The 12,091-nt window shown below is 44.3% G+C and overlaps 1 non-coding gene across 1 annotated transcript; it reads left to right on the top strand.

Annotated features, from left to right (window-relative positions):
- Nucleotides 1–329: 329 nt before the first annotated feature.
- On the top strand, nucleotides 330–436 carry LOC120646611. Its single transcript, XR_005664512.1, has one exon. It is a non-coding gene; the product is annotated as a small nucleolar RNA R71 (small nucleolar RNA).
- The last annotated feature ends 11,655 nt before the right edge of the window (nucleotides 437–12,091 follow it).

Raw genomic sequence — 12,091 nt, forward strand, 5'->3', positions numbered from 1 at the left:
GGTGCTCGAGTGCCTAGTCTCAGCACATGTTTCACATGTCATTCGAGACTCTGAAACCTGGTTTGCCTCCTTGTGCGAAGATTCAAGTTTCTTCATTAGAAGGTCCATCTTGGCAGCCAGCATGTCAATAATGTCGATCTAGTGTACACCCCTTGGACGGGCCGGCTGCTTGTCACCTCTCCAACCCTGATTGGAGGCTATCCTGTCTATCAGCGTCTTTGCTCCCGCATCATCGAGAGAGGAAGGAACCACCTGCTGCTGCATCTACGTGGTCCTTGGCTTGCTGATCCAGGTCGTGGAAGAAGTTCTAGATAATCAGTCATTCCTCCATGCCGTGGTGTGGGCATTCTTGTATGTACTCCTGCAGACACTCCCAGGCCTCTGGGATTGTCTCATCCGGTAGTTGTTGGATACCGAAGATTCTGTTTCGGAGGACATTTGTCTTGCCCACCGGGAAGTATTTTGCCAGGAATGCATTTGAACAGGCTTCCCATATCGTGAAAGCCACCTTGTTGGAGTAAAACCACGTCTTGGCCTTCTCGAGCAGTGAGAATGGGAATAGCCGAAGGCGGACGATATCCATCGTAGATCCTTTGGTGTTGATAGTGTTACTCACTTCTAGAAAGTTTTGGAGATGGGCATTGGCATTCTCGGATGCCTTTCCACAGAATGGACTTGCTTGAACCATGTTCACCAGTCTAGTTTTCAGCTCAAAGCCATCATTGCCGGCTTGGTCTTGGTTCAATCCAGTAGGAATGTGGCTACTGGACGGGGCTGAGAACTGACGAAGAGTCTTCTGAGCCATGGGTGATGAGGCTGAAGTGGATGGAGAACTGATAGGCCAAGTGAGTCTTTTCTGAGGTGGGACGATGCGGCATCTCACAATTCTCCCAATTCTTTCCATATTCGGGTTGAAGTTATTTGGTAGGTCGAAACCGGTCATGCACTGCTCTGCATCAATCAAAAGATAGAGAGCGCAATGGTAAGCCTGCTAACATTAGCGGTGACAAACTAGTAAAGTTTATCAAACTATTTACGGTATCTTTACCCAATTGCTTCCCCGGCAACGACGCCAGAAATGTTTGTTGGCGATTCTTATGCCCCAATAGAATATTAATTCCACAAGTGCACAGAATCACCGCTGTAGCACTGCACCTCGAAGTATTCCAGGGTATTGTATTTTTTCTCAGGGAAGCAATATGGTAAAGAGTATCATAAATCGAATGATAACCATACTAGCTTAATCAATTGGCTACCTAGATGGGGGTAAGCCAGATATAAGGATAAGATAAATGGCTAGTCTATGACCGAGTGACACACGGAGGCTCAACTCCTTAGAGAGGTAGCAGCTAGGAGGACAACGAGCAAGATAAGACACCTGATACACTTTTGAACTATCGAGCTAGCCTCTCTAGATCAGACTAACTATCTAACTAATCTTCGGGATAGCAGAGCCTTCGGTGGTTGGAAGAGGAAGGACTTCAGAAAGGGATGAGAGGGGAGTCCGACGGCAACTTGCACTATTGCTATGAAAACACCTGAATGTGGAGGACTGCAAGGGATGGACAGGGCTGTCACCACCTGCCGCCTACCACAATGGTTTCGTGGGGTGGAACACACTCTCTAGCTAACACTAAGCTCAGACACCACATCTGTACTCGGTGTTAGGATTACTCTCGAGGCCTTCGAGAGAAATCCCCCTCAACCTAGAGCACTAACTTGAGATACTATAGTCCGGGCGAGAAAACCCGTAAGATAGAATCCCGACTCTTAGAGAGATAACTTAGCCTAAGCTAAAGTATACAACTTCCGCGCTCGAGCTGAACACCCAGACTCAAGAAGATAAAGGAATGCGGAAAGCAAAGCTGACTTCGAAAAGTAGAGAAGATAATTTATATTAATAAAGTCGAAAGAAAGATACAAGAGCTATACCAGACTTCTTATGACTCCGGAATCTCGACCAAGCTCGACTCGACTCTAACTCCCAAACTACTAACCTACTCTAGAAAAGTGAGAGAGAATGAGCTCTAATGGTGTGTGTTACAAGTGAGGGATGAGTGTTCTATTTATAGCCTTCCAGGGTCGATTCTTGGCCGGTAAAGTAGTTGGCGTCAGTTGTAATCAGGTATGGCAGTTGAGCTTAACTTCCACGCGAAGCAGGAGCCTGAGTGGCTGCAAAGTGGGGCCGGCCGGCCTGGGGGTGTGGCCATCTGGCCACCGCCTTTGCGTGGACGTCTGTGATCTTCTCCTGGAGTCGGTGTTCCTTGCTTAGCTTCAACACAACCAAGGTCAGGCCGGCCGTACTGGCCCTCCGTTGCACCGACGTTGTGTCTTGACGCTTGTGATTGCCCCAGGGTGTTGGATTACTGATTTGCATTGGAAGTTGAACTGACTTGTGGGTCCTTGAATCCATGCCAATGCCTTTTGGTCCATCTGATTAAACTGACTTCCAATCCATGACTCAGAGGCATTGTGCTCATGTCACATTGCCCTGGATCGAAGACGTGGCACTGTCTGTAGAGGTTCCAGGCCGGTCGGCCTGGGATTTTGCCCAATTTTGCCCATTTTTGGCATGTGTTCACCTGAAATCAAAACTCATCCAAAACTTATGGAACTTACTAGAATTAAATAAAATATGAATGGAATATAGTATAAAACTCAATTTATTCCCGAGAAGTTGACGGTTAGAATGTGAAATAATGGCCGTCTACACCGTCCAATGCGCTATTACGGAAGCATCGCTAGTTTGGTGATCCGCCTTCAACCTCTTGATTTCTCCGAGGAGAAAATTAACCTGATTGACATTGCCACCCCTGGAGTTCCAGCTAGGCCTCTTAATAGGGGGGCCAGATGTTCTACGAGGAAGAGATGAGGATTCATTCCTAACATAAAACCACATCTCCTTCCAGTCGATGACTTTGTCACTCAACTCGTGCGGAATGTACTTTGGCTTCTTCCCCTGACGAAACTGCAAACCAGCACCCCCAACTACATCTATCTCGGAGTCATTAGGATGGGGTTTCAAATGGAAGAAATACTAGAATAGATCAAAGTGAGGTTCGATCAACAAGAAAGCCTCGCAGAGATGGACAAAGATCGAAATGTGAAGAATAGAATTAGAGGTCAAGTGATGTACTTGAATCCCCCAATGGTGAAGAAGACCTCGGAAGAAATCAGAAATAGAAAATCTGAGGCCCTGAAGAACATGAGGGTGGAAAACAACAGATTCACTCATTTTCTCACGAGGAAAAGATTCACCAACAGAACTCCTCCAACGGATTACTTTCTGAGGCCGAAGGAGATACTCCTCTACAAGACCTAGGAGATGGAAGTTAGTACACTTACTCGATTTCCATCCCCGAGCCTCCGCCTCGCCAGCGGCTTCGCCTGCCTTCCCCTTCCCAGCAAACTTCTTGGGCGCCATGGGAATGTGGAGAAGATGATTCTCTCTCGCTTCACACTCGGGGGCTAGCGGTGGCTAGTTTCTCGCGGCAATCAGAGGCAAGAGCAGATGAACTAGCGGCGGTGGAGCGGACTAAGCCTGAAAGAGTGCTAAACCTAGATTTACTCAAAGCATTAAATAAGCAGAGTCAGTGGCAGTTCCCATAAATAACAAGAAGTCCAATGGTCACGCACTAGTTTTAGAGTTATTTCAACCAGCAATTCCGGAATTCACTTCAAATGAAACAGAACCAACATGAAAAAAGGAAATTCTCAAGGATTACATTCCAAAGGATGAAAATACACAGATCTGAATGATCAAACTACTCGAATCTACGCGAGCTCAACTACAAAACAGAGCTGTCAGAACTCGATTACTTTCTGAGGCCGAAGGATGAATCCCAACGGATGAAAATACACAGAACTCCTCCAACGGATTACTTTCTGAGGCCGAAGGAGATACTCCTCTACAAGACCTAGGAGATGGAAGTTAGTACACTTACTCGATTTCCATCCCCGAGCCTCCGCCTCGCCAGCGGCTTCGCCCGCCTTCCCATTCCCAGCAAACTTCTTGGGCGCCATGGGAATGTGGAGAAGATGATTCTCTCTCGCTTCACACTCGGGGGCTAGCGGTGGCTAGTTTCTCGCGGCAATCGGAGGCAAGAGCAGATGAACTAGCGGCGGTGGAGCGGACTAAGCCTGAAAGAGTGCTAAACCTAGATTTACTCAAAGCATTAAATAAGCAGAGTCAGTGGCAGTTCCCATAAATAACAAGAAGTCCAATGGTCACGCACTAGTTTTAGAGTTATTTCAACCAGCAATTCCGGAATTCACTTCAAAGGAAACAGAACCAACATGAAAAAAGGAAATTCTCAAGGATTACATTCCAAAGGATGAAAATACACAGATCTGAATGATCAAACTACTCGAATCTACGCGAGCTCAACTACAAAACAGAGCTGTCAGCCTCAGGGCTGTTACAGGGATACAAATCTTATTATTCCCAAGTGGGAATAATTCAGAAACACTCAGAGAGAAAAGGCTTGTTAGCAAGAAGAGATGCAAGATCAGGAGCATCGCAAATTCTCTTCTTGCATCATTCAGCGCCATTTCTTCTTCTCCCTCATACATTTTTGCAACAAAAACAATGTCATCTCCGAAGAAGCCATTAAGGGGGAAACCAATAGAACCCCCCTACAGAGAATGACTCCAACAGACCGCAAAGGCTTCTGACACAGCTTCCACCATCAGCCCACCAGGTACAAGACGACCAGGATGAATCAGCCTAGAGAAGCAAGGCTGGCGGCTAGGAAGATAGCAAGTATTTTTGCTGCTCGCAAATACTCTTCTAGCATCTATCGGCATATATCGGCTACTTCTATAAGGAGGTCGAGTACTCTCCAACGAAGAACTCCACTTAGAACCCATAGCTACAATAGAAAGTTTGAAGATATAAGGGCCTTAGACGATGTTTAAATAGAAGAAGCAGCTGAACCTCAGTACCTCCCATGACACCCGAAGATAAAAAAGTCATAGGCTGAGCAGTGCAGATTCCACAGCAGTACTCTCCACATGAACTCACAAGCACACAGTACACTGGAAAAGCAGCCTTTATCAAAAGAATCTTTACAGTACTGCTGACCCCAAAAAGATTGCAAAGGACGTGACACGATTTTGGATCCTTAACCCCAAATCACTGGATCTGAATTTAAGGCTCGGGGGCTGTGGGATACGTGTCATAAAGGGCATCTTTTTTTAGAGTTTATTTGAATTTCAAATGAAAGTTTGAAAAGATTCGGAAGATAGAGTTGACCCTTAGCATGATTTGTCAATTCACCCTAAGGCTCGGGGGCTACTCCATATGAAGCGCGAGTACATCGCGCACCATATATGAAGGAAAAATTCGGGGCTAGAGCACCTCATAGCCTCGATGCAGTCGAGGAAGTACTCAGAAGACTACCCAAAGCATCCGAAGGACTCCAAAGATGGACAACAAGCTCCAGAAGCACTCGAAGCACTCGTTGTCCAGACAATGGATTCCAGAAGCTCTCGAAGTGCTCGACGAATGTATTTAGAAGCACTCGATGCCTGCAGGACTTGACTCTAAAGAGCTCGGGGGCTTGTCAGACCTAGGGCAGCGAGACTGCTCACAAGCGTGGAATATTCTAGAGTAGGGAGTAGCACATTGGTATGCCCTACCTCTAGTGTATCTACTTGAATAGGAGTAGAACTAGTCGATGTACACGGAAACTAGCCAAATTCTTTGGACTAGGATCCTATCAGAACTCAACTAGGACTTTCCATGTAACCCTGTTCCCCCAGATTATATAAGGGCGAACAGGGATCCCTCCAGAAAGGGAAGAGACACATCGAACAGCACCTAAGGCAATACAAACCACCACATAGGACGTAGGGTATAATGGGAATGTGGGTTCCCGATCTTCCATCAGGTTCTGGATAACTCTAGTTGTAGGCGGAGCGAGACACACCGATCCGTCTTCAGATCCTAAGACCTGAATCCAGCAATCTTAGCACCACAACTCCTCTGGTTATCAACCATGTCACAACCAGGTTGACCTCGCCAAGAAGGCTAATCCCTTCAAGCGCAATGAAGAACACAAGCAAGAACTCAAAAGAACGCAGCTCAAATGAAGTGACTCTGCAAATGAATGATTAATCTCATGAGTTGGGGTTTCACAAACCAATGAACGGCGACAACTGTTCTTGATAGAATGAATCTAAGCAAAACCCAAACCCTAACTAGGGCCATGGCTACTGAATATAAAGATTTTATGTCGTGAGAGACCCCCCCTGGTCGCACCCCTAATGGGCTCAACTCGATACATGGCCCAAAGACCGAAAAAGGGTGATGCAACACTGAGACAGATTCTGGATGCCATTTTATTTCGACGATTCCTGTCGACTCCAGATGAATTTAGGCGTGAGACCAGATCCATTGGAAGCTTCTCGAAATTATCTTTCCAGCCATACCAAGTGCCCCCGAATCCGACTCCGTATGAGACCTGGGCGTCCGTTTTAGTGCGGGCTGTTCCTGGAGTCCAAAACTGAAACGAAGTCGAATCCGATTGGGCCTCCAACTTGGGTTGGACGCCCTCGCTGGCCTCCTAAGGAGGTGTCCAAGGTGGAGGACGTCCTTGGTCATCTTTTAACTCCTCTTCACATGTTTGGGGTGTGCTCCAACTTGGTCCAGGGTCCCATGTGTGAATAACAAGTCCAAGATGATGATGTAGATCCCGGTAGAAATAACGACAGAATATCTTGATGAATTGGAAGTCTTGCCGACATGATATTGAGTTCAAAAAAGATCCATTTGAAAGCCTATCAAATAAGCTTTCCATCAAGTGCTCATTGACCTCAATTACACATCGGATGGATGTGTTACGGCCTTCCCATTGAAGCACTATTGGGCTGCCGACGAACCGAATGTTGGACTTTGATGAGCTTACACTTTGAAACACATTTGTACCTACAAACAAATAAGGACATGTACATGTGGAACCAAGTGAGTTGTACCAAAAGTCACTAAGCAAATGTGTAAACGAGCTCATCTTATCTTTAACTTTCATGGGCGTATCCATAGGTGTCGTGTCCTCATCATCCTCCCCTTCTTGATAGCAAACTGTCCTCGGTTTGAGCTTAGTTGGAGGACATGTTGTAGGTAGTAGCCAATGGTGCTCCTCTTTTAGAAATTTAACCTATTGCTTTAAAATAGAACTTGGAGATTTGGACATGACATGATTATTGTGATTGTAACCCTCTAGTTGATCATGTTGTTGCGCAACAAAAGGAGATTTAAGATTTGAACAAATGTAAACACGATGCACCATATACTCTCCTTTACAATTATATTTGCCAATAAAATGGTATATACATCTAGATAACCATGGCAAATCAACACATTCAAATTTTTCCTCCAAACTACTAAGAGCACACAAAGTATCAAACTCTATATAACCCAAATTATCTAAAGAAGACAACAATTTCTATTCATCCTTTTCAGTAGCAATTGGAATCAAATGTTTATTTTTAGCATAACTCTTTGGTTCCAAAATAAAAGGATTAGTTTTCTTCACAAGTTATGGCACAGGGATAAACATAGAACTATCACACAATTCATCTTTATCACAAAAATCAGTAGAATATTCATCATGTGACAAAGTCAATTCAGATTTGGTGTCCACTAAATGTTGCTCTATTGTAGCATGAGTGGTGGCCAATTCTAGCACAACAAGAGAGCTCTTACCTGAGACAATTACCTTCTCATTCTCTATCACCTTGTCTTCTTTTTTTGGATACATGCTGCAAAATATTAGTTCCAAAAGAAAACAAAGCGATATCTTCATTTTATACAAAATCAGATTTAGAGGAAGGCACTGTAACATCTGAAATAATCCATTCCTTTCTAAAAGGCTCATTCTTTCTTCTCCCTGCTCTCATGAGATCTTCTCTTAAAATTTCAGCAGCAGTCATAGGTATGAAAGTAATTTTTTTACCATTATATTTGAAAAAATATTTATTAGCAATGGTATTGTGCACAACATTATTTTCAGATATCCAAGACTTTCTTAGCAACAATTGACATACTTGCAGAGGTACTATAGCAAAATCTAAACTACCCTTATAAGAACCAATGAAGAATTCAATATGTGCAATTTCAGTTACCTTTATCCTATCATAAGAATTTACCCATTGGATGTAGTATGGATGAGGGTGTGGTCTTGTGGTCAAGCCAAGCTTCTCGACCAATTCTAAACTTGCCAGGTTGTTGCAACTCTCGCCATCGATGATGACACGACAACGTCGCTCTTTCACAACAAAATATGTTTGGAACAAGTTGTTGAACTGTTTTTTCTCTGCTTTCTTCATTTGAGAAATAAGCACTTGGTGGGCTACATTACTCATGTTGTCCTACAAAAGGTTAGCAATAGGAGAAAAGAAAACAAATGCTTATTCCTATAAACTACTATGAAAGTGGATAGTGGTGCCTCTCAACACAGCAAAAGGAAGCGTCTTACCAAGCCCTTACAAAGTTCTTACCAGCACTAGCAGTGGATGGTACAACCGGTGGCTGGTTTGTGATACCTGTGAGGAAGTGGAACTAAGATTGCAAGATCCTTTGGGTGTACTGATCTGAAGTAATATGTGGATCTTGGGAGGCACACAAATGAATAAATATATGTATGTGGCACACAAGTCAGTAACAAATAGCAATATTGAATAAATGTCCAAAGCACTTGTCCTAGTTGCTGGCCTATATGTGTTCCTAGCACCAATTTGTGATAAAAAGAGAGGGAAACAAATATGATAGGTAGCAACGAACAAGGACAAGGCAAAAGGCACCACAAACAAATAGAGCTATTGGCTATTGCTTATGTGCTCCTCTCTTGTTTTTTTTTCTCAACCTTTTTTTTATGTTATACTTTTGATATATATTTTTTTCCAGCAAGGAGCACACAAGAACAAACCACAAAAAATATGAGCTCAATTGGATAAAAGATGTGGTCTATGCAAAATCAGGATTGTGCCCTCAAATGCATGCCAAACTTGTCGGCCCCGAAACTCAGTTTTCCTGATCGAATTTCGCAATTATAATTTTTGGCAAACCTAGATGTGCTAGGATGAAATGGGTCTAAAATTTTCTGTAGATATTCGTAGATATAAAGTTTGCACCTTTTCGAGTTCGGACGCAAAAGTTATGGCTGTTTTATTAAAGGCATTCGAATCAGGATGTTATATGGACGAAAGATCGGGATCTAGTGGATGGTGATGGCAAGGGTTGATAGAAAACAAAGGGAGAACACACAAATTAGATTGAAACACAATCTAAACCAGCAACAAGACCTTGACCTAGGACAAAAACTCAACACTACGAACTCTGAAACTGAATTATGCGAAGGATATGGTGCGGATGGTTTCAGGTAGAAAACAAATATGGCAGTGGACTATGGGACGAAGGCGAAAACACTCAAACTAAAGGATGGATGTAAACCTAACAGTATACCTGAAGCTCTGATTACCAAATAATGGGGACGTGGGTTCCCAATCTTCCGTCAGGTTTTGGATAACTCTTGTTGTAGGCAGAGCGAGACACAACGATCCGGCTTCAGATCCTAAGACCCGAATCCAGCAATCTTAGCACTACAACTCCTCTGGTTATCAACTGTGTCACAACCCGGTTGACCTCACCAAGAAAGCTAATCCCTACAAGCGCAACGAAGAATACAAGCAAGAACTCGAAAGAACGTAGCTCAAATGAACTGACTCTGCAGATGAATGATTAATCTCACGAGTTGGGGTTTCACAAACCAATGAACGGCGACAACTGTTCTTGATAGAATGAATCTAAACAAAACCCAAACCCTAACTAGGGTCGTGGATACTGAATATAAAGAGTTTAGGTCGTGAGAGACCCCCCTGGTCGCACCCCTAATGGGCTCAACTTGATACATGGTCCAAAGACCGAAAAAGGGTGATGCAACACCGAGACAGATTCTGGATACCATCTTATTTCGACGGTTACTGTCGACTCCAGATGAATTTTGGCCTAATACCAGTGCCATTGGAAGCTTCTTGAAATTATCTTTCCAGCCATACCAAGTGCGCCTGAATCCGACTCCGTATGAGACCTGTGCGTCTGTTTTAGTGCGGGCTGTTCCTGGAGTCCGAAACTGAAACGAAGTCGAATCCGATTGGGCCTCCAACTTGGGTTGGACGCCCTCGCTGGCCTCCTAAGGAGGTGGCCAAGGTGGAGGATGTCCTTGATCATCTTTTAACTCCTCTTCACATGTTTGGGGTGTGCTCCAACTTGGTCCAGGGTCTCATGTGTGAATAACAAGTCCAAGACGATGATGTAGATCCCGGTAGAAACAGCGACAGAATGTCTTGATGAATTGGAAGTCTTGCCGACATGATATTGAGTTCAAACAAGATCCATTTGAAAGCCTATTAAATTAGCTTTCCATCATGTGCTCATTGACCTCAATCACACATCGGATGGATGTGTTACGGCCTTCCCATTGAAGCACTATTGGGCTGCCGACGAACCAAATGTTGGACTTTGATGAGCTTACACTTTGAAACATATTTGTACCTACAAAAAAATAAGGACATGTACATGTGGAACCAAGTGAGTTGTACCAAAAGTCACTAAGCAAATGTGTAAATGAGCTCATCTTATCTTTAACTTTCATGGGCGTATCTATAGGTGTCGTGTCCTCATCAGGGTATTACACTCCGGCGGCCCGAACCTGTCTAAATCTTTGTGTTCCTTGCACCATCGCATTCTGATCTCGGCGAGTCCCTGCCTACAATCAATCTCCTCGGGGTATACCTCGGAGAGCTTGCTGGTAAACACCGACAGCCCAACCTAGTCTTTTCCTGCAAAAAGATTGGAGGTTAACCCTGAGTTGGTTTGACCCAACCAACTAATTTTAGAAGCTTTTGTACAAAAGTGCTTGATCATTGCGGACTTTAATAGTTCGGGGGTTGAACCTAACTCGGTTGACCCAACCTAGTCTTTCCTGCTGAGAGACCATTGGTTGACCCTGAATTGGTTTGACCCAACCGACTATTTGTAAATGGGTACACAAAGTATTTTATCTTCATGAAATTCAATAGTTCGGGGTTGAACCTAACTCGGGTTGACCCAACCTAGCCTGCCCTAAGGGAAAACCAGAAGTTGGCCCTAAGTTGGTTTGACCCAACCGACTATTTCTATGGGGAAGAAATTTCGTAGGTATTAATAGTCATTGATAGAAGCTTGAAATAACTTTGGAACATCTTCAATTCATGTCTTCATCTGTAGGAGGCGGAGGTGCTCCTAAGGCTTTGCGGAGGTTGATGCATTGGAAACACAAGTACTTTGCTTTAGGATGCAAGAAGCATTGGGTGTGGAGTCTGCTATGAACGGTATCGCTCTTCAATTGCTTGGACGGTGGAGGGAGTACTGAACTGATGTGGCACCGTTTACGCGAGTCGCACTCATAGTAGTGCGGTAGTCAGTGGTTGGATGTTGGACTGTAAGCTTTGGCTTCTTCACGTTCCTTCCTTCTGTTGATGATAACTGTGCGTGCATCACGTCCCATATTGATGACATTGCGTAGGTCACTATTAGAGTAATCGAATGAATCGCCGAGTTGTTGGTGACGTTCTGTTGCAAGGCGACGCCTCATGCCTCTCTTCTGGTTGCAGATCCTCTTCAATTCATTGTGTTCATCATCCAGGTGCACGGTGACTGTGACTCCTGGTGGTAGTGGCGGGATCTCATAATTATTCGCCGCTATCTCGGTTGCTTCTCCATCGGATAGGAATTCATCATGTCGCTGGCATTGTAATCAACTGTTGGAACTCCTTAGCCTAAATGAATTACTCCGCAAGTGTACAGAGACCGATGTAGCCTTCATCAGGGAGTATACCTAGGATATCAAATCCAAGGAACGGTAAAGCTTCGACCAAATCTAGAACTACTCAACCGGACACACCAAAAGAGAAAAGGTAAGAGGGAAGAGGGCCTAACTCCAGATAACTTACTACTCTACCTAGCGACAAGCTAACTACTGACTCGATCTGCTTCGGTAGCCTCAGGAAAGGACTCAGACTGGGGTGAGAAAGGAGTCCAACGGTAGTCGGG

This window comes from Panicum virgatum, chromosome 8K, assembly GCF_016808335.1.
Source record: "Panicum virgatum strain AP13 chromosome 8K, P.virgatum_v5, whole genome shotgun sequence".
Lineage (NCBI taxonomy): Eukaryota > Viridiplantae > Streptophyta > Magnoliopsida > Poales > Poaceae > Panicum > Panicum virgatum.